Source organism: Musca domestica, unplaced genomic scaffold, assembly GCF_030504385.1.
Source record: "Musca domestica strain aabys unplaced genomic scaffold, Musca_domestica.polishedcontigs.V.1.1 262, whole genome shotgun sequence".
Lineage (NCBI taxonomy): Eukaryota > Metazoa > Arthropoda > Insecta > Diptera > Muscidae > Musca > Musca domestica.
In genome coordinates, this window is record NW_026712285.1 from 381375 (window position 1) to 408828 (window position 27454).

Genomic DNA, 27454 nt, shown 5'->3' on the forward strand with positions numbered 1-27454 from the left:
CGCGTTTACTTGCCAAAGAGGTCAGCTTGAAATGTGTAGCTATGGTTGACCACCAGAACTCAAGCGCCGGCCATGGTGATGGAGTGGGCCGCCATAACAGCCGATGGCCGCTCTCCGCTCGTATTAATCGACCGAATATTATCACGAAAATATTCTGGAGGGTGTATTAAAGCCTTGGCCACGCAAACATTTTGGCCGTAGACTCTGGATATTCCAACAGGACTCAGCACCATCGCACTCAGCACGCGCCACCCAAGAATGGTTACAAAATGAGGTTCCTCGCATAATTTCCAGGTCACCAAAATCTCCGGATACCAATCCGTTGGATTATTGTGTCTGAAGTATTTTGGAAAGCAAGGTTGGCCCTAAAAAAAATACCAAAGTCTCGATCACCTCAAGCAAGCGCTTCTCCGGGAATGGGCCAAAATACCAGAGCAACATTCGGGCCGCGAGTGACAGTTTCATTGGCCGTTTGAAGGCCATAATTCGTGCCAAAGGTGACCAATTCGAACAAATCTAAACTTATTCTAAAATTTGATGTTATTTCCAACATTTTTATACCCTCCACCATATTATGGAGGGTATATTAACTTTGTCATTCCGTTTGTAACTCCTCGAAATACTCATGTCAGACCCAACAAAGTATATATGTTCTTGATCAGCGTAAAATTCTAAGTCGATTTAGCGATGTCCGTCTGTCTGTATGTCCGTCAGTCTGTCTGTCCGTCTGCCTGTCTGTCCGTCTGTCTATCTGTCCGTCTGTCTGTTGTAATTACGCTATCTTTCGAATGAATTGAGATAAATGGCTAAAATTTTGCACATATGTTTATTTTCTCAGTAGGCAGGTTAAGTTCGTAAATGGGCCATGTAGGTCCACGTTTTCATATAGGCCCTATATAACGGTTCCTTCCGATATTCGGTATTTTGATGATTTAAGCGACATTATTCACCGGAATTGTTTCAAATTTGGTATTTAAAGTTCGAAATGGATACTACAGCCTAAGACAGAAAATTGCCTTTGCAGGTCCACGTCTTCGTATAGCCCCCATATAACGGTACCCCCCGATATTCGGTATTTTGATGATTTTAGCGACATTATTCACCGGAATTGTTTCAAATTACTTATTTAGAGTTCGTTATGGGAACTACAGTCTGTGACAGAAAATTGTCTATGCAGGTCCAGGTATTCGTATAGGCCCCATATATCAGTACCTCCCTATATTCGGTATTTTGACGATTTTAGGTACAATACCCACCGAAATTATTTGAGATATGGTATTTGAAGATCATAGTGGATGCTACAGCCTGTGACAGAAAATTGTCTATGCTGGTCCAGGTCTTCGCACAGCTCCGATATAACGGTACATCCCTATATACGAAGTTTTGATGATTTTAGCCGTTTATTTCATGTTTCGAATTTGAATAAAGTAATGGCTTATGAGAAATACTACTACTGTAGGTCGTATAGACCCCAATATAACGGCTATATTTGGTATTTTTAAAATTTTAGCAGAATGTTTTAAGGATTTTATTTTTTGAAAATTTCCAAATTCGTTCCAAATGGTGGAGGGTATTCAAAGTTCGGCCCGGCCGAACTTACTGCTTTTAAACTTGTTTGCTTTAATTTTTTAATTCTTTTAGACCCTAGGGGTGGTACCAGACTTTGGGTCAATAAAAAATATTATGATATGTGTAATTTGCAGACAATCGAACTCTTACATCACATTTTATAAGTGTTATAAAGAGTTATTTGTTAAGAGCTTGATAACTTTTTTAAAAAAAAAACGCATAAAATTTGCAAAATCTCATCGGTTCTTTATTTGAAACGTTAGATTGGTCCATGACATTTACTTTTTGAAGATAATTTCATTTAAATGTTGACCGCGGCTGCGTCTTAGGTGGTCCATTCGGAAAGTCCAATTTTGACCGGAATAGCCCGAATTTCTTCGGAAATGTTGTCTTCCAAAGCTGGAATAGTTGCTGGCTTATTTCTGTAGACTTTAGACTTGACGTAGCCCCACAAAAAATAGTCTAAAGGCGTCAAATCGCATGATCTTGGTGGCCAACTTACCGGTCCATTTCTTGAGATGAATTGTTCTCCGAAGTTTTCCCTCAAAATGGCCATAGAATCGCGAGCTGTGTGGCATGTAGCGCCATCTTGTTGAAACCACATGTCAACCAAGTTCAGTTCTTCCATTTTTGGCAACAAAAAGTTTGTTAGCATCGAACGATAGCGATCGCCATTCACCGTAACGTTGCGTCCAACAGCATCTTTGGAAAAATACGGTCCAATGATTCCACCAGCGTACAAACCACACCAAACAGTGCATTTTTCGGGATGCATGGGCAGTTCTTGAACGGCTTCTGGTTGCTCTTCACTCCAAATGCGGCAATTTTGCTTATTTACGTAGCCATTCAACCAGAAATGAGCCTCATCGCTGAACAAAATTTGTCGATAAAAAAGCGGATTTTCTGCCAACTTTTCTAGGGCCCATTCACTGAAAATTCGACGTTGTGGCAGATCGTTCGCCTTCAGTTCTTGCACGAGCTGTATTTTATACGGTTTTACACCAAGATCTTTGCGTAAAATCTTCCATGTGGTCGAATAACACAAACCCAATTGCTGCGAACGGCGACGAATCGACATTTCACGGTCTTCAGCAACACTCTCAGAAACAGACGCAATATTCTCTTCTGTACGCACTGTACGCATTCGTGTGGTTGGTTTAATGTCCAATAAAGTAAACTGAGTGCGAAACTTGGTCACAATCGCCTTAATTGTTTGCTCACTTGGTCGATTATGTAGACCATAAATCGGACGTAAAGCGCGAAACACATTTCGAACCGAACACTGATTTTGGTAATAAAATTCAATGATTTGCAAGCGTTGCTCGTTAGTAAGTCTATTCATGATGAAATGTCAAAGCATACTGAGCATCTTTCTCTTTGACACCATGTCTGAAATCCCACGTGATCTGTCAAATACTAATGCATGAAAATCCTAACCTCAAAAAAATCACCCTTTAATTATTCAAAATTTGGACCCTTTATGGGGGAGGTACTTCATGGAGTGGACCGATATTGTCCATTATCACACTTGCTCTAGCACAGATGCAAATATTAAGATTTGCAAAGTTGGAGAAAAATCGGATTATCCCTTCCCTTTCTGTGCAGTAAAAGGTATTTTTAAAAATTTCCACCTTTTTTGGGGAGGTGCACCGATATTGCCTATCTCCTAACTAGATCTAAGTTTGATAGTAATATTACGATGTACCAAGTTTGGACCAAATCGGATACTCCCTTCGAGAGTTATCGTGCGCAACAGCTAACCAGACAAACGGACGGACATCGGTAGATCGACTCCAAATGTCCTAAAACGGATTTGGTCTCAAGGGACCTAGGGTCTAAAACTGTTATTTCGATGAGACACTTTTTGGCCGTATCAAATGATATATACCCTCTCTAGCCATATGGCTATGGATATAACTAGCCACATGGCTGAGGGTATAAAAAATAGGTGGTATTTTTTCGAACCACTGTCCAATCGAACGCAAAACCACTCAACCAATCATTAAGACACCCATTCGTTCATTCATCCATTCATTTCATGCGCCTATAGATTTTACTACAGTGTCTGAAAGTCGCTGTCACTTTAACGTGTTCCTTAAATGTTTTAAATGCCGAAACATTAATTTTCAAGTGTAACTTTATTGTGTTCTTCCTCTGGCCGTGCTAAGCGAACAATAATAGCCGATGCACCATTAAATGACACGAAAATAGGGAAGGAGGATAAATATGCATTTAGCTAACATCCCACAGCATAGATGAGTGCATCCCAGAGATATATTACAATTCCCCCTTGCTAAGAGATCGGTGCTCCCAGACGAGTCACTGTGACGCCAAACAAACACCACCCATCCTATAAATGAACGTGTATCTAAAAGTAGATAGTTTGCTTTGAGAGAGCATAGTATCCAAAACGGTGTTCATTAGCGACAATATACTCATGTCACAGACAAACATGAAGTGCCATATTCTCTCACTCATTCTCACTCTCAAATGAAATGATTTGAGTAATGATCAAATTGTACAACTTGTGCCCTTTCGTCAACCCCTTTCCATTAATAATTTTCAATGGCAAAGGAATTTTTGGTATCCACAAAGGAGGGGAGAGAAAGGGATCACATTTAGAGTACGAACTAACGAATGGGAACCACCCACAAGCGGTATGTTCCAATGGAATGTTTTAATAGTCATAGATGTGACAATTAACAAACAATAATAAATCATGGCACTTGATAAGTCATTTTAAAGGGGAGCATTATTGGTGATGCTATTTACATATTCTTCCGGATATTTAAAAAAAAAATAAAAAGGGATTGTTGAATATATATTCAAATGTATGTCTTTCCACTACAGTGTTACAGAATCTCTCATTAAATTTATTAGTGAAAACAATATTTGACTAATGTTTCAATTCAATGATCTATAATTTCGGACTCCTGATTATATTTTTGCCCAGTCAGGGCAAAAATTATAGAAAAAAACATAGTGTGGAGGGTACATTAAGTCTGTCATTCCGTTTGTAACACTCCGAATTATAAATTTTAGAAGTCCTCTTGGCGCATGCATAAGCTGAGGACAGAATCGATATATCCCACCTTCACTTTTTGTATTGCTCTAAACACCTTTCCAGTCACACAATTAATGCACTAATTTTTTTTATTTCTAATCCGACATCTACTCCGAAACACTTATAAAAATAACAAGAAAAACAGCAACTATTTTATGCAGGGCCGAACTTTTAATACCTGCCCTCCGTCTGAAAAATACCTAATATCCGTGTATACCATTATATGGAGGATATACTTGTAAAGGCGATTTTCTGTCATAGGAAGTAGTACCCATTGATAAGTCCAAATTATAAACCTGAAGTAATTCCGATAAATATATAGCTCAACTCATTGAAATACTGAATATCGAGAGCTATTTTTATACCCTCCACCTTGAAAAGGAGGATATATTAACTTTGTCATTCCCTTTGTAACATCCCTAAATATTGGCCGTAGACCCCGTAAAATATTTATACATAATGAGTGTAAAATTATAAGCCGATTTTGTCTTCGATGGCTGGTGTTTAAAATGAGCTATATCGGTCAACGTTTTGGAATAGCCGCCATATAACGGTACCTCCCAATATTCTGTAATTTGACAGTATTGCCACGGTCCACGTTTTCCTTGTGCGCACACATAACGATACCTATCAATACTCGGTATTTTGATAATCCTAGTCACATTTACCCACAACATTGTTTCAAATTTGGAATTTAAAAAGATTTGATAGATGACAATCCTCAAAGTATAAAATTGTCTATATAAGTTCCCGTTTTAAGTAGTTTAAAGTGGAACACGTTTGAATTCAGATACTTTATAAAAATGTTTTCATTGCCCAAAGGTAGAGGGTATTAACTTAAAGTTTTTTACTTGTTTTATGGGGGATATACCAACATTAGACCTATAAAAATGTATTTTATTTTTAATAATTTTTTGTAAGAATTTCCAAAAATCCAGCCAAAAAAGATAATCCGATTTTGCTCTAACTTCGCAAATCCTAATATTTGCGTCAGTACAAAGTTAGGTGCGAAAATGGACAATATCGGTCCACTAAATCAAGTAGATTCCCCACAAGATTCCAACAAGATTCCAACATTTTGAATATCCATGAAGCTCATAAAAGGTGAAATTCAACCTTGGAACATCTCAATATTTCCATCAACACAAGATTTGTAATAAAGATGGTGGAGATCGGAACATTCCTTCTAGTATCTCCCCCACAAAGGCTCAAAGTTTTGAATAACCAAAACGATTATAAAGTCCGAAATAAGCATCCGGTTCTCTTCATATTTCACACATTTCATTATTTCTACTAACACAAGATCTGTTGTGACAACAAAGGCTCAAAGTTTTGAATAACCAAAACGATTATAAAGTCCGAAATAAGCATCTGGTTCTCTTCATATTTCACACATTCCATTATTTCTACTAACACAAGATCTGCTGTGAAGATGGGATATATCGGCCCACTCCTTTTAGTACCTCCCCCACACAGGGTCAAAATTTTGAATATCCACGAAGCTCATAAAAAGCGAAATTAACATCCGATTCCATTCCAGACTTGGTACATCTCAATATATCCATCTACACAAAATCTGTTGTAAAGATGGTAGAGATCGGGCCATTTCTTTTGCCACCTGCCCCATATAGGGTTCAAGATTTAGAAAAACAAAACGCTCAAAGAAAGCGAAATAAGCACCAAACTCTCTTCAAATTTCACACAAACTAAGATTTTTGATCTAAATTTATATATATATATATATATATATATATATATATATATATATATATATATATATATATATATATATATATATATATCTGCGTACCCCTTCTGGTACCTCACATACAAAGTGTCATAATTTCAATACTTCTATCTATCATAACTTGCGAAACAAATCAGCGATTCTTTACAAGTTGTTATATCTAAATATATCTTTTTTTTAACCAGAAACCTGAGAAGAATATGGAATTTATGTGTGAAATAATGTTCGATTTTCTTGTAATTTTCCCCATACCAGTATGTTTATATATTAGATGAAGGCACGTCGTAATATTTATATCGTATTTATTTAGGTCAGATACGAAATGGACAATATTGACAATATTGAACCCACTCCATAGAGGGTCAACAATTTGAATAATCATAACAGAAATCTAAACATACTTAAATTATCGAACATTGGCTGAGGGTATACCTCTGTCGGCAGAACCGATTGATACTGATCGTATATTTTCGCACCAGACCGAAATTTGATACACATATCACGATGGTCAAAGTGATTGTTTACAGTTTTTACTGTTTGTGGGTCAGGACAAACAGGAGAAGTGGGCAAGAAGTGGCAAAGAGTGTAAATCTTCCTGAAAAGCCAAAGGGGCAAACGGATGTAGCTGTGCAGGTATTTGGCTAAGCTTAAGCAAAATCCACTTTCAAACTTTAACTAAAACACAGGTTTCTACATAACCCCTGCTCTGCTCGACTTCGAAGTCTTGGTTGGGGTATGGCACTGAATATGGGGACTGTCTGCAGTCCTGTCTTGCAAAATCCACTTTCTGACCTCAACTTAAAATAAAGGCTTCTACCTCGACCCCAGTTGTAACTGCTCGTCTCTGTAGCCTTCGTTGGAGTTTGGAACTTTATATGGGGACTATAGAGTCCTGTATTTTCAGGTAACACAAAAAAAGAATTTTGCTAATGCTCTTTTTGATGTTTAGAATCATCGGAAGAATGAAACATCGGAAGAATAAAAAAAGGAAGAAAGAAAACAATCTTTCGATTATGTGTTCCCCGCTTGACAATTCAACTTGCCATTCCCCTTTAAATCAATAGAACCCCGTCTAATTTTATCCATCCAATTAACACAAAAAACAACACAAGAATTCTTCAAATTACCTCTCGTTTCCTGATAACGGTTAACAAGTTCATCGAATGACCCATTAAATGTTGGACAAAAAGTCGGTCCATTTCTTCTGGCTTTTTGACATTCTACGAAAATGTTGCTGCTGTTGCCGGCAGGTAACACGAAATTTGATATCAAAACGTGGCGACAGCAAATTAAAATTAAAAACAAACGAAACAGAAACGACACACATTGACAATGTTATTTCCACTAATTTCAGTTTGATCTCACATCCTGTCTGGAGGCCACAATGCAGCAGCAGCAATAACAACAAAAGAAACGAAACGAAACGATTGGCAAGTTGCGCGATAATGGCCAATAAATGCAAAATGTGATTAGAAGCGTGGACAAAATATGTCTGCATGGTGTTTCGGGGCCATTCATTTAAGGCCAAGTGTAGAGACAAAAACAATAGGTGGTTGTTGTTACTGGTTTGCAAGTTTGCTTTGTTACGTCTGTTCTGGGGAGAAAAAAAGAACGGCAAAAAATAAGTTTTGAAAAAATGGCGCTAGAAGATGTTTAACAAAAGACACACACTTCATGGCTGGGTTTTAATGCAGCAGACATACATACATCCATACATATATAAGGGAGACTTCGAACAGCAACAACATTCAAACCATTCCAACATCCAAGCGGAGACACAAAAAACACACACACCTGAACAACATCCAACACCAGGAATGGTGGCACACATTAGATGATTGTCTTTGCAACGTTTTGTTTTTTTTCTCTCGTCTTCGCTTCGTCACTCTCTCTCTCCCCATTTCTTGTTGTTGGGTTCTTTATTTAGCCCCATCATTCTTTCATCGATTGCTGAATCGTCGTCGATCCATCGATCGATCCGGCCGGACCGATGGTTGCTGCTGATCGTACGACCAGTTTAAACGGAAGCCATGCCTGTCTTAGGCACGAAAGAAATTTAATACTAATTGGCATAAATACCAAGTGTCGCACAGTGGCAATATGTTAAAGTTGCACATAAGCGATGCGACGAAGTAATGGAGACAAAAAACAAAAGAAAAAGGGGATCTTCTCCACAAAGAAAAAAACAAATAAAAAGAGCTTCCCCCCTTCACCTTGGAAATCACATCAATCGCTGGGTCTCGACATAATATTTGCTGACGAAACGCAGCATCTTCTCTAACAATGGATGGTGGCTAGCTGGCTGACTGTCTGTGCCAGGGTCGTCGAAGATGTATGGATGCACTGACAGTGCAACCATCGATCGGCAGATCGATCAACCGACCGATCGATGGTGATGTGGAAAAAGCTGATACCACTGCACCACAAATGACGAATGATTGTTGTTTCCAGCCACTGACCATGGCGATCGGTGGTGATGATATGTCTTTGCTACTGCATTTATTATTGATACTCTTCTGCTGATGCTGCTGCTGCAACATTTAAAGGATGCACTCTGGCATCAATGTCACAACAAGGAAAACTAAAAGAAAGAGAGAAAAAAACATAATAATGAAGTCACAATTATTCATTATTTTCCATCAATGAGTATTTTCACATTAGAGTGGAATAAATGCCACTTTAGCTACAGTCTTTGCATCGGCAATTTCTAATATTCTCTAGGGAGGGATTTTTTTGGAAAAAGGAAAGGAACTCTATACCCCTCCATAAACCAAAATGAAAAATTTAAAATCCTTCAAAGGCTATCATAACTTAAATTAAGAATATATGTCCAAAAGATGCAAGGACTATCGGATCCTTCACAATTTATTTTTAGAAACTTTTCCAAGACATCGTAGCGTATTTCCGATAACATTTTTGTCATGGGGTTATGAGAGATATAATTATGGATTTATGAGAATATGTATACCACAGGACTATCAGAGCTATAAATATGGAAGTTAAGAACATATTTCCAAGGACCCCGAATGTGAATTTTTAAAAACAATTTTCCAGATACCATCAGAACTTTAAAAGTGTGTATTTCTTCCTAGGACAATTTGAGCTATAAATATAAATTCCCAAGAAAATTGTCTCTAAGAACAGTCAGGGCAATAAACGTGGAATGTTTAGAACATTTATTAAAGGACTTTTAGTTCTGTAAATTTGTGATTATGGATTTTTTAAGAACATTTTTTCCAAGGACCATTAGAGCTCTAAACATTTTCGCCATAAGAGCCATAAACTTCGACTTTTTAAGGACATTTTTTCCAAGGACTATCAGAGCTGTCGACGTGATTTTTAAGAAAAAATTTTAAGGACCCATTGGAGCAATAAACTTGGAGTTTTAAGAAAAAAAATTCCAAGTACCAAGCTACAACTGTGGAGTTTAAAGTAAATTTCCCCAAGGAAATCAGACATATAAACGTGGATTTTTAATGACTTTTTTCCAAGGACCATGCGATACATAAACGTGGAGGAAATCAGACCTATAATCATGGATGTTCTGTGGGCATTTTTTCAAAGGACAATTAGAGCTATAAACGAGGATTTTTAAAACGAACGTTGTTGGCTTTATTTGTTCGAGATACCATAGTATTTTGTTGTTGCAAAATGGTCAGGCTTAATCCCTTTATTGTGGTTTTTATAAAAACAACGTTTGTTTATTAGTGGAGAACGATGGTAATGTTTACCAGGGGATAAGGCAGGGCATACCTAGGTTTCGGAAAGAGCCACCAATCCTCATCAGTTTTCTTGTTTTTTGTTTGGGATATTCTCCCCAGAAGTCATTTTAAAAATAACTTCTATGACTATCTGAGCTATAAACTGTGATTTTTTAAAGAAAATCAGAGCCATGAATTTGGATTTTTAAGAAAATATTTTCCAAGGACTATCAGAGCTATACACATGGATTTTAAGACAATTCTTTCCAATTACTATCAGAGCTATGGACGTGGATTTTTAAAAAAAATGTTCTAAGGACTACTAGACCTACAGGGTGAAAAGAAAAAAAACAGCAACCAACTTCAGACTGCTGTCATTTCTAAGCCACTCGCCACTGTTAAAATTATTCCAGTGACAGCCCATAATATTGTTTATAACAGTACAAAAGCATTTTGGTGAGAATTTTCCAGGAAAAAAATGGTTCGTTATGGAATTCAAGCGTGGTAGTGTGATTTCTTTATATTTAGCTGGAAAACCATAAGTGGCTATCGTTAGAGCACTCCAGCATTTAAATGTGAATAAAACTTATGTATCTCATACCATCGTTCGTTACCGTGATACTGGTAGGTAGCGTAGCCCGACGTCGAGGAAGTGGACGAAAGAAAACAGCAACATCAGCAGAACTGGCTCGTGAGCTGAACATATCACAATTTTCCATTCGGCAAGGACTCTCGGACCTATAGATTGGATATTTTTATGGGCATATTTTCCAAGGGCCATCGGAGCCCTTGAAGAAATGTGTAGTTTTGAGAACATGTTTTTAAATAAAATCAGGTCCATGACCGTGGATGTTTTAAGGACATTTTTTCCAAGGACTATCAGAGGAAATTTTTTCCAAGGACCATCAGAGCCATAAACGTGTAGTTTTGAGAAAATTTTTTAAAGGAAGTCAGACATATAATAGTGGATGTTTTAAGGACATTTTTCGCAAGGACTATCAGAGCTATAGAAGTGGATTTAACATTTAACCTATTAACATCAGAACCGTGAACGCTGATTTTAACAACATTTTCCAAGGATTATCAGAGCTATAAATGTGAACTTTTGAGGGCTTTTTCAATGACTATAAGAGCTTTAAACGTAGATTTTTAGGAACTTTTTTCCATGTCCATCAGAGCTATAAAAGTGGATTTTTAAGAATAATTTTCCCAGGGACTATCGGAGCTATTAATAGATATTTTAAGAACATTTTCCCAAGACCATCAGAGCTATAAAAGTGGATTTTTAAGAATATTTTTTTCAAAGACTATCGGAGCTATTAATAGATATTTTTAAGAACATTTTTCCCAAGACCATCAGAGCTATAACGTGGATTTAATCAATATTTTTTTCCAAGGACATCAAACCCATAACCGAGGATGTTTAAAGGACATTTTTTTCAAGGAATATCAGAGCTATAATTGTGGAAGTTAAATAACTTTTTTCAGAGCTATATATGTTCTAAGAACAAATTTCCAAAGAACTATTTCATATTCAGATCAGATTTCTGGTTGAGAAAAATATTTATATGAATCAAGTTTTAAAAGATTCGGTTGTTTTGCATGTTATGATTGGATTTTTTTTAAATTCGAAGAGAATTGCATTTCATGAGCGATTTCTTATTAAAAATGTTTACCTATTTGTGGAGGAGGTTCCAGAAGAAGTGAAATCTTGTTTTAATAAAAATATTTTAATGTCTGAGAGTTATAATTATTCTACATTTGACACGTTTTCGGGGAGGTACCAAAAGTAGTGGTTCGTCCTATCTCTTCCTCGTTCCAGATGTTTAATCTTGATCTTGAAAACAATCAAACGCTACAATTATTTTGGTCACCTTTGGCACGAATTATGGCCTTCAAACGGCCAATTAAACCGTCACACACTGCCCGAATGTTGCTCTACGGTATTTTGACCCATTCCCGGCGAAGCGCTAGCTTGGGGTAATCGACTCTTTGGTATTTTTTAGTATCAACCTTGCTTTCCAAAATACTCCAGACACAATAGTCCAACGGATTGGTATTCGGAGATTTTGGTGGCCATTGTGCGCTGGAAATAAAGCGAGGAACCCCATTTTGTAACCATTCTTGGATGGTGCGTGCTGAGTGCGATGTTGCTGAGTCCTTTTGGATTGTCTAGGTCTGCGGCCAAAATGTTTGTGTGCCCAAGGCTTTAATACAATTTTGGAATTTTTGAATTTCAATGGCTTTACCCCCAGCTCATTTTTCAATATTTGCCGAATGGAATATTGCGATATGTTCAGCTCACGAGCCATTTTCCGGCCACTGCGACGCGACTTTCGATCAAGTCGCTTCTTTACTTTTCGAACCATTTCTGCTGATGTTGCTGTTTTCTTCCGTTCACTTCCTTGACGTCAGGCTACGCTATCAGTATCACGGTAACGAGCGATGTTACGAGACACAAAAGATTCACATTCATTCACATTTAAATGCTGGAGTGCTCTAACGATAGCCACTTGTGGTTTATCAGCCATATATAAAGAAATCACACTATCACGCTTGAATTCCATCACGAATAACTTTTTTTTTTCTGGAAATTATCACCAAAATGCTTTTGTACGCTTGTTAACAATATAATGAGCTGTCACTGGAATAATATTAACAGCTGTCATCTCACCCTGTATGTCCGTTTTGTCACAAAATCTTCAATAAAAGTCCTCATTTTGCTCTACTCGGTGCCAGGACATAATACTCATTGCAATTATGGGGATTAGATCCATTTTTTTATATTATTTAATTTTATAAATGTTATAAAGTTTAGAAAAAGTTGGACATACCCCAGGGGAGGTATGTCAAAGAGGCCGGTCTTCGGCTACTTTCAAGAGTTATACAATTTAGAAAAACTATGAATCTCTGGTGTTGTTCACACTCCAGAGGCGAACCCGATATTCGGTATTTTGATGATTTCAACAACATTATTCACTGGAATCGTTCCAAATTTCGTATTGGAAGATCTTAATGGATACTACAAGCTATGGCAAAAAATTGTATAAGCAGGTCAACGTCTACGTATAGTCCCCATATAACGGTTTTCATTTAAGTTATAGTTTTCGGATTTATTTATTTATTTACTTATTTTTTTTTTTTTTTGAATTGTTTCAAATTTGGTATTAGGAGTTTGTAATGGGTATCACCTGGCATGAGAGAAAATGTCTATACAGGTCACATATATGTATAGCCTCCCTAAAAGGTCCTCCCAATATTCGCTATTTTCAGGATTTTAGCTACATTTTTCAACGGAATTATCCCAAATTTGGCATCTGGCAGATAATTCGGATTTTTTTAAATTTCAGATGCATTCTTCAACGATTTTTTACATTTTGCAGTCAAAGTTTCAAACCAAAATTAATAATTCTAGGTCGAAAGTTACAGCATTCAGAACAGCTACCTCAAGATTTAAGAGTAGGCGAATAGAAGAATTAGCATAATCCATGAAGACAATTATCTAGTTTCAAAGATTTCTTCCATTAGCCTGGAATTCATTGCATGCGTTTATAGTTTTTCAATTTTTTAAAAGTTTGAAAAGTGTTATCGGACTACAATCCATATTCAATTTTGATCAACGATTGCTAGCAACAGAATTTGGACAGATTATATGAAACATTTGGCGAATCCAACTCCAAATGTTGTAATGTATTGTATGGTGTCTCATAGTCGTTCTGGACTTCCGACTTTTATTGCTCCTTTTCCCGGGACCTGCTTTTGTATTTATTAAACGTATGGAATGTTTATCGAACCAATTGAAATTGCTGTGACAACAATAAAAATGCAGAGTTTTTTGTTACTTCGATTCGAATCGTTTGTATGTATGTTTGTATCACAAACACTGACAATTATATAATCGAAAAGAAGAGAGGCGACTACACTTGCCAACTTCGGCATGCGAAAACCACCCCAGCTCCACACTCCACTTGGTCTAATATCGACTAAAATAAAGTAGCAGGTTGCTGCACTTAGCTCGGAATCAAATACAGGCGAACAAAAAACATTTCAGCAGCTGATCAAACGATTTGTAGCTGTAAACTTGGCAATAGCCAGTGTGTTTTTTTTTTCAGTTTCTGCTTCTGCGTTCTCTTTTTCAGTTTTCCTCCAATGATCGCGTCCTCTGGACTCGGCAGCGAGTCCATTGACAGCAGCCGGTGTTTATGAATTTGTTGGGAATGTAGTTGGTAATCATTGTAGTTCATGTATCGTGTGGTATGTGTGTATGTATGTGGCTAGTCGCGACAAAGTATCCTTATGTGGCAGCAGCAGTTGGACATGTTGCAACCAGACCCGAGATAGACCAAAACAGAAGCAAAAAACGAAACAAAAAACAGAAAAACTTTGAACCAAATCAAGCCTAACTGCCTCGAAGCTGATCGATCGATCGATCACCAAATGGCAGAAAAAACGTCTAATAAATAGTGAGCAAGTTGTTGTTGCTGTTGTTGTTGGCATTATTGGCCGACAATGTTGTTGTGGTTTGTAGCTTGTTGCTTGTTAAAGCAATAATCCAATTAATCGAACAATTTACTTTAATCTCTGGCATTATTATTGAGGTATGAGTCAAATCAAAAGCCAATGTTACTCCTGGGGATAAATGGCGAACGTAAGATGGCCAACGCCAGGAGCGGTAGCCGCAGCCGAAGTGGCTGTACAGCATAAAACCAGAATTTGTCCTTTTGGTTCTTTAACAAATTAAATGACTTAAATGGACATTTTATTTTGCCATATCGATATTTGATCATTGATTGGGTTTTATAGACACGTAGCAGGCCAGACTTGGTAATGTTGAGTCCATATATTTGCCGCAAGGATAGTGCAAAATTCATGAAACATTGGCGGTAATTGTTAACGCCTTTCTTAGTTTGCTTAGTACTTTGAATTAGGATAAAATATTTTCAAAATTATCGCCACATTTAATATCGGTCGGTTTTGTGAAGATATATATATATATATATATATTCGTGAAATGGAAAATCGGCCACGATTACAAACTATTTGAGAGTTATTAAAAATGTTGATGACTTGTGGAGGAGGAATGAAAATCAGAAACCTTTATTAATGGCCGTGAAGATAAATTTAAATTTAATTAGCACGGGCACAAACCAAGGCGATTTTTTCTGCGGTTTAGAAAGGGTTAATGAAGAGAGGGAGAGAGAGATAGTTTAATTTAATTTAAATCAATCCAAGTAGCATATACCGGATGAGATTATAAAAACTGCAACCAACTTCAGACTGCTGTCATTTCTACGCCACTCGTCCGACAGTTGTTAAAACTATTCCAGTGACAGCTCATAATATTGTTTACAAGCGCACAAAAGCATTTTGGTGAGAATTTTCCAGAAAAAGATTATTCCTGATGGAATTCAAGTGTGATAGTGTGATTTCTTTATATTTGGCTAGAAAGCCACAATTGGCTATCGTTAGAGCACTCCAGCATTTAGCGTAGCCCGACGTCAAGGAAGTGGACGGAGGAAAACAGAAACATCAGCAAAAATGGTTCGAGAAGTAAAGAAGCGACTTGATAGAAACCCGAACATATCGCAATATTTCATTCGGCAAATATTGAAAAATTAGCTCGGGGTAAAGCCATTGAAACTCCAAAAAGAGTAAGAAAATAGACTCAAGAAGTAAAAAAGCAGTAAGTTCGGCCGGGCCGAACTTTGAAAACCCTTCACCATTTGAAACGAATTAGAAAATTAAAAAAAAAAATAAAATCCATTAAAAATTCATTTAAAATCTTTAAAATACCTAATATCAGAAGGTGCCGATATATGGGGGATATACGATATTGTGGAACTATATAGACAAATCTAGGTCTGGTACTCACAAAGAACTCCTTGTTTAGAATTTCAGACAATTCCGTTGAAAAATGTGGCTAAAATCATCAAAATACCGAATATCGCGGGGTACCGTTATATGGGGGCTATACGATATCGTGGACCGATATATCCTTAGAATTTTACGCTGATCAAGAAAATATATACCTTGTTGGGTCTAAAATGATTATTTCCATGAGTTACAAATGGAATGACGAACTTAATATACCCTCCATACTATGTATGGTGGAGGGTATAAAAAAGGTAAAGAGTTGCTTCGCTTGTCCGAATGTGGTGAACTGCCGAATTTGGTTTTCTCCGATGAGAAAACATTCGTTGTCCAGCAGTTTGTAAACAAACAAAATGATCGTGTTTACTTCAGCTCAGCTGAAAATGTGCCCCTACAATTTGCCATCAGAACTCAAGCGCCGGCCATGGTAATAATGTGGGCCGCCATAACAACCGATGGTCGCTCTTCGGTCGTATTAATCGACCGTGGCATCAGAACAAATGCCGAATATTATCGCGAAAATATTCTGGAGGGTGTACTAAAGCCTTGGGCACGCAAACATTTTGGCCGCAGACCTTGGACTTTCCAACAGGACTCAGCATCATCGCACTGAGCACGCGCCATGCAAGAATGGCTACAACATGAGGTTCCTCGCTTCATTTCCAGCGCACAATGGCCACCAAAACCTCCAGATTCCAATCCGTTGCATTATTGTGTCTGGAGTATTTTGGAAAGCAAGATTGGTACTAAACAAGTAAAAAAGCATTAAGTTCGGTCGGGCCAAACTTTTAATACCCTCCACCTTAGGGTAAAGGAAATATTAAAGCCTATATACCAAATTTTAGACATATTCATGGGAAAATGTGCCAAAAGCCATCAAAATACCGAATATCGGGAGGTACCGTTGCATGGGGACTATACCAAAACGTGGACCGATACATACAATGTTTCGCCACACGAACTAGGACCCAGTATGATCTACAAATACCAATTTTTGGACTAATCAGTGAAAAAATGTGGCAATAACCATCAAAATACCGAATTTCGGGAGGTATATGGGGGCTATACCCAATCGTGGACCTAGAACTAGGATCCGTAATGACCTACAAATACCAATTTTCAGACAAATCCGTAAAAGGTACCGTAAACGGGAGGTACCGTTATATGGGGACTATATCAAAACGTGGACCGATATACCTCATTTTCAATACCAACCATCCTAGACACAATTGCTCTGCTAAATTTTGGCGCTGTTTATAGGAGAAATCTGGTACATCCCCCACAAAAGTTACAAATTTTCAAAATTAACATATGTATACCTTATAATTACGAGCGAAGTGAGTATCCAATGTAGTCTGACCTGATGCATAGTAATATTTGTATCCCACACCAGTATCCGTCCACTTATTTTTGTACTTTCCTTGCAAATGGTTAAGATTTTGAATAATGAACTCCGATTTTTTTGGAAAATTGTCCAGAGGTAGGTATTTGCATCTTGATTCCGGGAAAGTATTTTTTTCTTGGGGTCGTCCTGGTTCAAAGACCCATATCTCTGGATTCAGGAAAGATAATAACACATGTTATAGTACTTTGGAAAGCTTATAGTGTAAAGTGACTTTTGGTGGATTTAAAAAAGTCGGATTCCAAAAATTAATAATTCCGATACAACACCCGAACAGTTTTAAATAATCCAATCATGTGACCATCTATTGGGTAAGTATTTTCATTAACTTTCAAATGTCCATAAATGTCCAACTTCTGGTCAGTTCCTCGAACGGAACCGACATTATCATTCCTCCGCAACACTATGAACATTTGAAAGAGCGACCCGTAACAAATATAATGGTTACATTAGAAATTTGTGTAAAAAAGTAATACTAACTGTGATAGCTATTGACTGCGCGTTACTGCTTAAGAGTGGTTTAAATTTAAAATCGGATGGAACTAACATATGAAAGACATCCACTAAATTTGACGGAAGTATTTTTATGTAGCATGCGACTCCTCGAACCAAAATTAGAAATGATTTTTGGTTAGTTGTTATATTATGTCTCAATGCCATTATTGTCTCCCCATCAAGAATATAAAATCTGCACTTGTAATCCACAATAATTATAGTTGAACATTAAACGTTTACCATTTCCGTTACCATGGAAGCAAAATTGTTCCCATTCGAAAGGGTTCCCTCTGCATTATTAAATGCCAATGACAAGTGGCATTTTTGTAATTACACAGATATGTATTATGGACATAATAGTACATTTTCGCAATTTGAACTCCAATAATTAGCCATAAAAGTCAGGAAATTCCAAATCAATGAGGCAGTTTTTATGCAGAAATTTTGCAGTGACATCAGTCAGTCAATTCATTCCAAGTGGAGAAAAAAGAAAAGAAAAAGACACAGATGGAACAACATTCAGCAACTTCCTTTAATATTCTCTCCAAGAAGAAGAAGACAGAATTGTAAATGTATGTGTGTGTGCTGGTATATAAGTGATTGGCACTAGAAATTCCAGAGGCTTTACTGTACTCCCAAGATTCTTGATGTTCAGTTTTTTCTTTTTTTTTTTTTTGTAATTTGTTTTCTCATCTTCAGATGGACATGCAATTGAGGCAACAAACAAGTTGTTGTGAATTTGAAAATGATTGTTACAAATCATAGGAATTTTCCCACCTGTAGAGATACACATTGGCATGAATAAAATTAAATACGGGGGGAAAAAATAACAACAGGAACACTGCGCCTTCCAATTGACCATAAAAAGATCGTGTATTGCTGTGATTGGGGACAAAAAATTCGAAATAGAAAATAAACGGACAACAAAATCTATAAATAATGCAATAAGAAATCTATGAGATACCGCTATAGTTAATAATTTAATAGCAATGCAGTTTGTTAACACATTATTTATTTGATTTATAGCAGAAAGAGAGCATCTGCTGCCGGCCAAACAAACAAGCAGCTCCAAAGTTCCATGGAGACACTGAAGTGGTCACATGCAGGCTGAAAACTAAGTTACATATAGAAGGCAACAGTGGTCCACTGGTATTAGAAGGCCAAGTTCTTTTCTGCAATGAAAACATCAATCGCTCTTCAATGAGAAGACCAACAGGACTTCTATAAAAAGACCAGGTGGATTTCTATGAGAAGACCAACCGGTTCTTCTATGAGATGTCCAATTGTTCCTCTTTAAGAAGAGCAACCGGCTATTCTATGAGAAGTCTAATTACTCTTCTATGAGAATACCAATTGGCCTTGGAGAAGTCCAATTTCTATCCAAGAAAAGACCCATTGCCTTCTATGAGAAGACCAACTGGCCTTCTATGTGAAGACCAACTGGTTCTTCTATGAGAAGATAAATTGCTCTTCTATGAGAAGACCAGTTAGTCTTCTGTGAGAAAACAAATTGTTCTTCTGTGAGAAGACCAACAGGACTTCTATAAGAAGACCAACTCGACTTCTATGAGAAGACCAGCTGGACTTCTATTAGAAGACAAACCGGATCTTCTATGAGAAGTCGAATTGTTCTTCTATAAAAAGACCAACCGGGTCATCTATGAAAAATCCAATTACTTTTCTATGAGAATACCAATTGACCGTCTATGGAAAGTCCAATTGCTATTCTATGTGAAAACCAGTTGCTCTTCTATGAGAAAACAATTTTTTCTTCTGTGAGGAAACCAACAGGACTTCTATGAGAAGACCAACCTGCTCTTCTATGAGAAGACCAACAGGACTTCTATGATAAGTCCATTTGGTTTTCTATTAGAAGACCAACCGGATGTTCTATGAGAAGTCCAATTGTTCTTCTATGAGAAATGTAATTGCTCTTCTATGAAAAGACTCATTGGCCTTTTATGGGAAGACAAACTGACTCTTCTATGAGAAGACCATCTAACCCCCCTATGAGAAGTCCTATTGCTCTTCTGTGAGAAAACAGATTGTTCTTCGGTGAGAAAACAGATTGTCCTTCGGTGAAAAACCAATTGCTCTTCTGTGAGGAGATTAACTCTATAAAAATGATTCTTTTTATACCCTCCACAATACTATGGAGGGTATAATAACTTTGTCGTTCCGTTTGTAACTCCTCGAAATACTCATGTGAGACCCAACAAAGTATATATATTCTTGATCAGCATAAAATTCTAAGTCGATTTAGCCATGTCCGTCTGTCTGTCTGTCCGTCTGTCTGTTGTAATCACGCTATCTTTCGAACGAATTGAGATAGAAGACTAAAATTTTGCACACTTGTTTATATTTCCAGTAGGCAGGTTAAGTTCGTAAATGGACCATGTAGGTCCACGTTTTCATATAGCCCCCATATAACGGTACCTCCCGATATTCGGTATTTTGATGATTTTAGCGACATTATTCACCGGAATTGTTTCAACTTTGGTATTTGAAGTTCGAAATGGATACTACAGCCTATGACAGAAAATTATCTGGACAGGTCTACGTCTTCGTATAGCCCCCATATAACGGTATCTCCCTATATTCGGTATTTTGATGATTTTAGCGACATAATTCACCGAAATTGTTTCAAATTTTGTGTTTGAGATTCGTAATGAATACTACAGCCTATGACAGAAAATTGTCTGTGCAGGTCCACGTCTCCGTATAGCCCCCACATAACGGTACCTCCCAAAATTCGGTATTTTGATGATTTTAACGCCATTATTCACCGGAATTGTTTCAAATTACGTATATAGAGTTCGTAATGGGAACTACAGCCTGTAACAGAAAAATGTCTATGCAGGTCCAGGTCTTCGTATAGCCCCCATATAACGGTACCTTCCAAAATTCGGTATTTTGATGATTTTAGCACCATTATTCACCGGAAGTGTTTCAAATTACGTATTTAGAGTTCGTAATAGGAACTACAGTCTGTGACAGAAAAATGTCTATGCAGGTTCAGGTCTTCGTATAGGCCCCATATGTCAGTACCTCCCTATATTCGGTATTTTGACGAGTTTAGGTACAATACTCACTGAAATTGTTTGAGATATCGTATTTGACGTTAGTAATGGATGCTATAGCCTGTGACAGAAAATTGTCTATGCTGGTCCAGGTCTTCGCACAGCTCCGATATTCACCGTTTATTTCAATTTTCGAATTTGAATATGGCAATGGCTAATGGCAAACAATGTCTATGTAGGTCCACGTCGTATAGACCCCAACATATCGGCAATATTCGGTATTTTTCAAATTTAACAGAATTAAATTTTAAATTAAATTTCCAAATTCGTTCCAAATGGTGGATGGTATTCAAAGTTCGGCCCTGCCGAACTTACTGCTTTTTAACTTGTTTTTTCTTGATTTTCCTGTTCTAATTTTCAATAGAAAAATGCTGTAAATTATTTTCCCTCTCCAACCACTGTTTCCCTCCTGGAAAACCTAGAGGGGTGCACAAAATTAGAAGCATTCATGTTGAGCCTTTTTTTCTGAAACAAAAAATCCGCAGAAACAACAAATAAACCAACATTGATTCGTTCGTTGTCCGCCGATCGACGACGTCTGAAAAGTGGTCCACTCGTAGACAACGTCAGACGTGTCAGCGACATGGACAATGGCGTATGGGGTTAAAAGATACATTAATCATTTGTTATTGTCGTCCATTCGACAGCTATCATTAACGTCAGATAACGTCATTATTATCAATTTAATTGAAAAATTACAAACAAGCAACAAAAACAAGAAACGTTTTTTGTTGTAATTTTTAGTAAAAAGTGCAGTCGGAGTTAAGAAATGGAGTTCGACGGGGGATAAATATAGGAAAGAGGAAAGAAGTAACAAGAAGTAGTAAAAAAATGTTTAGTAAGAAAACCTGGAGAACACTTTGGGTTCTGATAGCTCGTTATCCCATTAGGGGATTTCGCTACTAGCCTAATATCAATAACAACAAAATAAAGGCTTTTGTACCAGTTTTTTTTACTTTAACTCAAAATCGCTTAATCGATATGCAACGGTAAAGCTAATCGATTATCCTTAATTTCAATAGGTTTTGTTCACGAGCCCCTCACCTGCATACGTCCCTGACAAAAGTACTTATCTGTCCTTTCTTAAAAGAGAGTCGTCTCTCAATATTTTCTTCCATTGAAAAACCTAGGCATTTAGCCCAGAAGATTGGAACCGAACAAAACGGGTTTCAGCCCATGTCACTTTGCTCGGACGTATTGTTCTGTTCTCAGCTTTATGTCTATAGAGGGTATATACCATTTGATATATCGAAAATATGCAAAATTATGGACGCAATCCGTTTGAGGTTATCTGGAATCAATTCCGTCTGTCGGGCAGTCTTTCTGGTTAATGTGCGAGAATGGACCATATCAGTCAATCCTTCTAGCACCTCCCCCCAAAATTTCATAAATCTCAAAAAAAAAACTAATAATAAGACCAATAAAGAAAGACTTAAAGTCGGGCGGGGCCGACTTTATGATACCCAACACCACTTTGCTAATTTAGTAGAGCTCCACATAACAATTAAAAGTTTTTATGGGATATATAATTTTATTTATTATAATTTAAAGTTCAAAGGACTAAAGATGCCGAAGCATTTGTATCTTTTAAATTCGGACTTGTATTGCCCATTTGGGGCACAATTAATTTGAAATTAGATAAAGATTTATATGGGAGCTATATACAAATCGGAACTGATCTCTATAAAATTTACCAAGGATATTTCTGAGCTGTATTCGATATATTTCCCTGAATATCGTTGTTACGGAGTGCTTATTACGGCTGTGGAGGACAAAAATAACACAACGGATGAACAATATATATGGAAGCTATATTTGAACCGATTTTCACCAAATTTGACATACCAGCTTCTAGACTCAATTCGGTCGTAAGTGCCAAATTTCATCTAATTTGGGCAAATATTAGACGTTTGGTGCACAATCAAAGGTAAATCGGACGAAGTTATATGTGGGTGCTATATCAAAATCTGAACCGATCTCAATAAAATTTAGCAAATGTATTTCTGAGCTGTATTTGCTATATTTCCCCAAATATTGTGGTTACAGAGTGCATATTACGACTGTGGAGGACAAAAATAACACAACGGATGAACAATATATATGGAAGCTATAGCTATATTTTAACCGATTTCGATCAAATTTGGCATACTTATTTCCAAGTCCAATCTGATCGTACGTGCAAAATTCCATACTATTCGGACTGATATTACACGTTTGGTGAACAATAAAAGGCAAATCGGACGAAGATATATATGGGAACTATATCTAAATTTTGACCGAATTATCTTCAATATCAATAGGGTTCGTCCTTGTTCCAAACAAATGATTTGTGCAAAATTTCATCTCAATCGGATAATAAATGCAAACTGTACTTTGTTTACAATAACACATGGACAGACGGACGGACGGACGGACATGCATAAATCGACTCAAATTGTGATTCTATGCAGATCATCAAAATGAACTATGGGTCTATGCCGTTTCATTTTGTATGTTACAAACAAATGCACAAAGACATAATACCCTGACCACCTTGTGGTGTAGGGTATAAAAATTGAATCCTTATAAAAATGATAGAGCTGGAATTCTGAAATTTGGAATGAGGGTCGTAGTTAGTATATAGGATAGGCTATATTTTTAAAATTCCACACTACAACTGCACAAAAATACTAAGGAACTCTACATTTGATGCCATCTGGAAATATGTGAACGGTTAGAGCTACAATCTTGACATTTGGTATAAAAACTAAGTGTAGATAGAACCAACTTTTATACTATTTGGTTTTGGGTGAACGGTTAGAGCAGGATATTTGAAATACAAAGTTGGTTTTGGAAATGTGTACGGAAAGTACTAAATGGTGCGTAATTTAGTATTTGGTGAACGGCTAGTGCTTATAATCGGAAATTCGACATTTTTTTCTAAAACCTAAAACCTCATTGGATTTAAAATTTTTTGTTGGAAGATACATTGGTCGGTTCTAAAAACACCTTTTATTCTGTCCACCAAATTCACTTATTTAATATTTTATTTATTTATTTATTATACCCTCCACCTTGGAAAGGAGGGTATATTAACTTTGTCATTCCGTTTGTAACATCCTTAAATATTCGTCGTAGACCCCATTAAGTATATATATTCATAATCAGAATAAAATTCTAAGTCGATTTAATGATGTCCGTCTGTCTGTCTGTCTGCTGAAATCACGATAAAGCTCACATTATTTGACGTATAGTCATAAAATTTAGCAGAGCAATCTAGGATGGTTGGTATTGAAAATGAGATATATCGGTCCACGTTCTGGTATAGTACCCATATAACCGTACATCCCGATATTCGGTATTTTGATGATTTATGCCACATTTTTTCACGGGTTTGTCTGAAAATTGGTTTTTGTAGGTCATAACGGTATAACCCCCATATAAAGGTACCTCCCGATATTCGGTATTTTAATTTTTTGCCAAATTTTTTTACGGATTTGTCTAAAAATTGGTACTTGTGGGTCATAATGGGTCCTAGTTCGTGTGTAATTATAGGTCCACGTTTTATAGCCCCCATATAACGGTACCTCCCGATATTCGGCATTTTAATGGTTTTTGCCACATTTCTTCCAATGTTTCCTTTACCTTAAGGTGGAGGGTATCAAAAGTTTGGCCCGGCCGAACTTAATGTTTTTTTATTTGTTTTGGTAGTCGATTATATTTCCAGTTCTGTGTCACGAAGCCAAAATGTTGCTGATATCCTCCTCTTCATTTGTTGTGAATATAAGTTCTTTCAACAAGCCCTGATAACAAAACGATCACTTCTTGGATATACAGGGTGAGATGAAAAAACTGCAACCAACTTCAGACTGCTGTCATTTCTAAGCCACTCTTCCGACAGCAGTTAAAACTATTTCAGTGACAGCTCATTACATTGTTTACAAGGATACAAAAGCATTTTGTTTTGAATTTTCCACAAAAAAAATATTCATTATGGAATTCAAGCGTGATAGTGTGATTTCTTTATATTTGTCTGGAAAACCACAAGTGGCTATCGTTAGAGCACTCCAGCATTTAAAAGTGAATAAATCTTTTGTTTCTCGTACCATCGCTCGTTGCCGTGATACTGGTAGCATAGCCCGACGTCAAGGAAGTGGACGGAAGAAAACGGCAACATCAGCAGAAATGGTTCGAGAAGTAAAGAAGCGACTTGATCGAAACCCGCGTCGGAGTGGCCGAAAAATGACTCGTGAGCTGAACGTATAGCAATTTTCCATTCGGCGAATATTGAAATATGAGCTCGGGATAAAGCCATTGCAATTCCAAAAAGTGCAAGAACTTACACCGCAACAGAAAAAAATAGACTGAAAAGAGCTAAAGAGTTGCCTCGCTTGGCCGAAAGTGGTGAACTTCCAAATTTGGTTTTCTCCGATGAGGAAACATTCGTTGTCCAGCAGTTTGTAAACAAATAATATGATCGTTTTTACTTGCCGTAGAGGTCAGCTGAAAATGTGTACCTTCGCTTGGCCACCAGAACTCAAGCGCCGTCCATGGTAATGGTGTGGGCCGCCATAACAGCCAATGGTCGCTCTCCCCTCGTATTAATCGACCGTGGCATCAGAATAAATGCCGAATATTATCGGGAAAATATTTTGGAGGGTGTGTTAAAGCCTTGGGTGTGTTAAACACTGTGGCCGCAAACCTTGGACATACAAACGGGACTCAGCACCATCGCTCTCAGAACGCGCCACCCAAGAATGGTTACAAAATGATGTTCCTCGCTTCAATTCCAGCGCACAATGGCCACCAAAATCTCCGGATACCAATCCGTTGGACTATTGTGTCTGGAGTATTTTGGAAAGCAAGGTTGGCACTAAAAAATATCAAAGTCTCGATCACCTTAAGCAAGCGCTTCGCCGGGAATGGGTCAAAATACCGCAGAGCAACACTCGGGTAGCGTGTGACGGTTTCATTGGCCGTTTGAAGGCCACAAGTCGTGCCAAAGGTGACCAATTCGAACAAACTTAACTAATTTTTACATTTTATGCTATTTCCGACATTTTTTGCTTTCATTCTAAAAAAATTTAAAAAAAAAAATGTGAAAATTATGACATTTGACTTTGTTGCAGTTTTTTTATCTCATCCTGTATTTGTAGACTATCATATAATCGCCTCCAACTTTTAACCTTCCCTCAATCGTCTCTGAGTGATGCCACTGCTTAGGATACAGTCATGCATTCCAAAACCTAAACCCAATCATTTTTCCCCAATTTCGTCCAATTAAATATATTATGAATATTATTGAAGACCAATTCATAACCTCGCAAACGATATGCCTCACCCAATGTTGTTTTATTCCAAAAATTTATTGGCCAAACGAAAACAAATTTAGTATTCTTTCAAATGTTTTATTTATTTCGTTGCAGTCGTGTCTTTTCGGCTGCTGTAAAATGTTTGATTTTATTGCGAATTGATATCCTTTCCGTCCAAACCAATCGAATCGAACAAACAGCAGCAGTCCAATTATCGTTTGCATTTTTATACGCTTTTGGGCCGAAAGAATAATTAGGTTCATGATTGACATGCGGGATAAGACGACATACACTTGGAATGCCGTAGCAAATTATCGAACGGCTACTGTTGCCGAAGCGGAGGAAAGGCCCTCAAACTAAGGATGGCAAGGATCCAGGCTTATCTCCATGCTCTGCTGCTAATGGATGGATTTTAAACACAAGAATCAGGTAAAGAACAAACAACACAAGAAGTAGCAAATATCCATCCCCGATGATGAGGAGGACGACAACGGCAGCGACAATGATGATCCATGGGTTTATGAGATTTGGTTTGGAATAACAAAATACCCCGGTCCTTTCTCTCCACTGTTTACTTGGCCAACTGCCGGTTCATTGCTTGTTGTTGTTGTTGCGGTCTTCGGTTTATTGAGTTAATCTGATGTTAAGCCAGATAGCGCTTTTAAACCAAACTATGCTCCGTTTACTTTGCTGGCTATGAGTAAATAAGGTTTGGCCATTCAGATGTGTTTTATTTTGTTACTCCTTTGGCCAGAGCGGCCTTAACATTTATCCTGATCACTGGCCGATCAAAGCCCGATCAAGACAATGACAATACAAAACGGACCATCATCATTATTTTTTTGGGGTGCAAGAACTTGTTTAAGTTTTATTTGCCATGCAATGGATGTTGGCCAAAAGGAAGATCAACATCAGCCATTGAAACACTGGAGTATCCAACCAAACATCCATCCAGCCAGCCAACCGCTCATATCGCCCAATACACATCACCAACAACAGCAACAACAACAACAACATATCAACTTAACTCGTGAAGAGCAATTACAATATGTTTAAATGCTAAGCACAACGATATCTTATTATTTTCTGCAAATAAGCTTTACATTATCATCCTGTATTGGTTGCTGGCTGGCTGGCTGACTGTCTGGTCGTGGATTACGCTAACAAGAGCTGGAGTTAAAGGGGTATCATCCGTTGCTGCTGTTGTTGTTGTTTTTATTGTCATTCGTTGCGC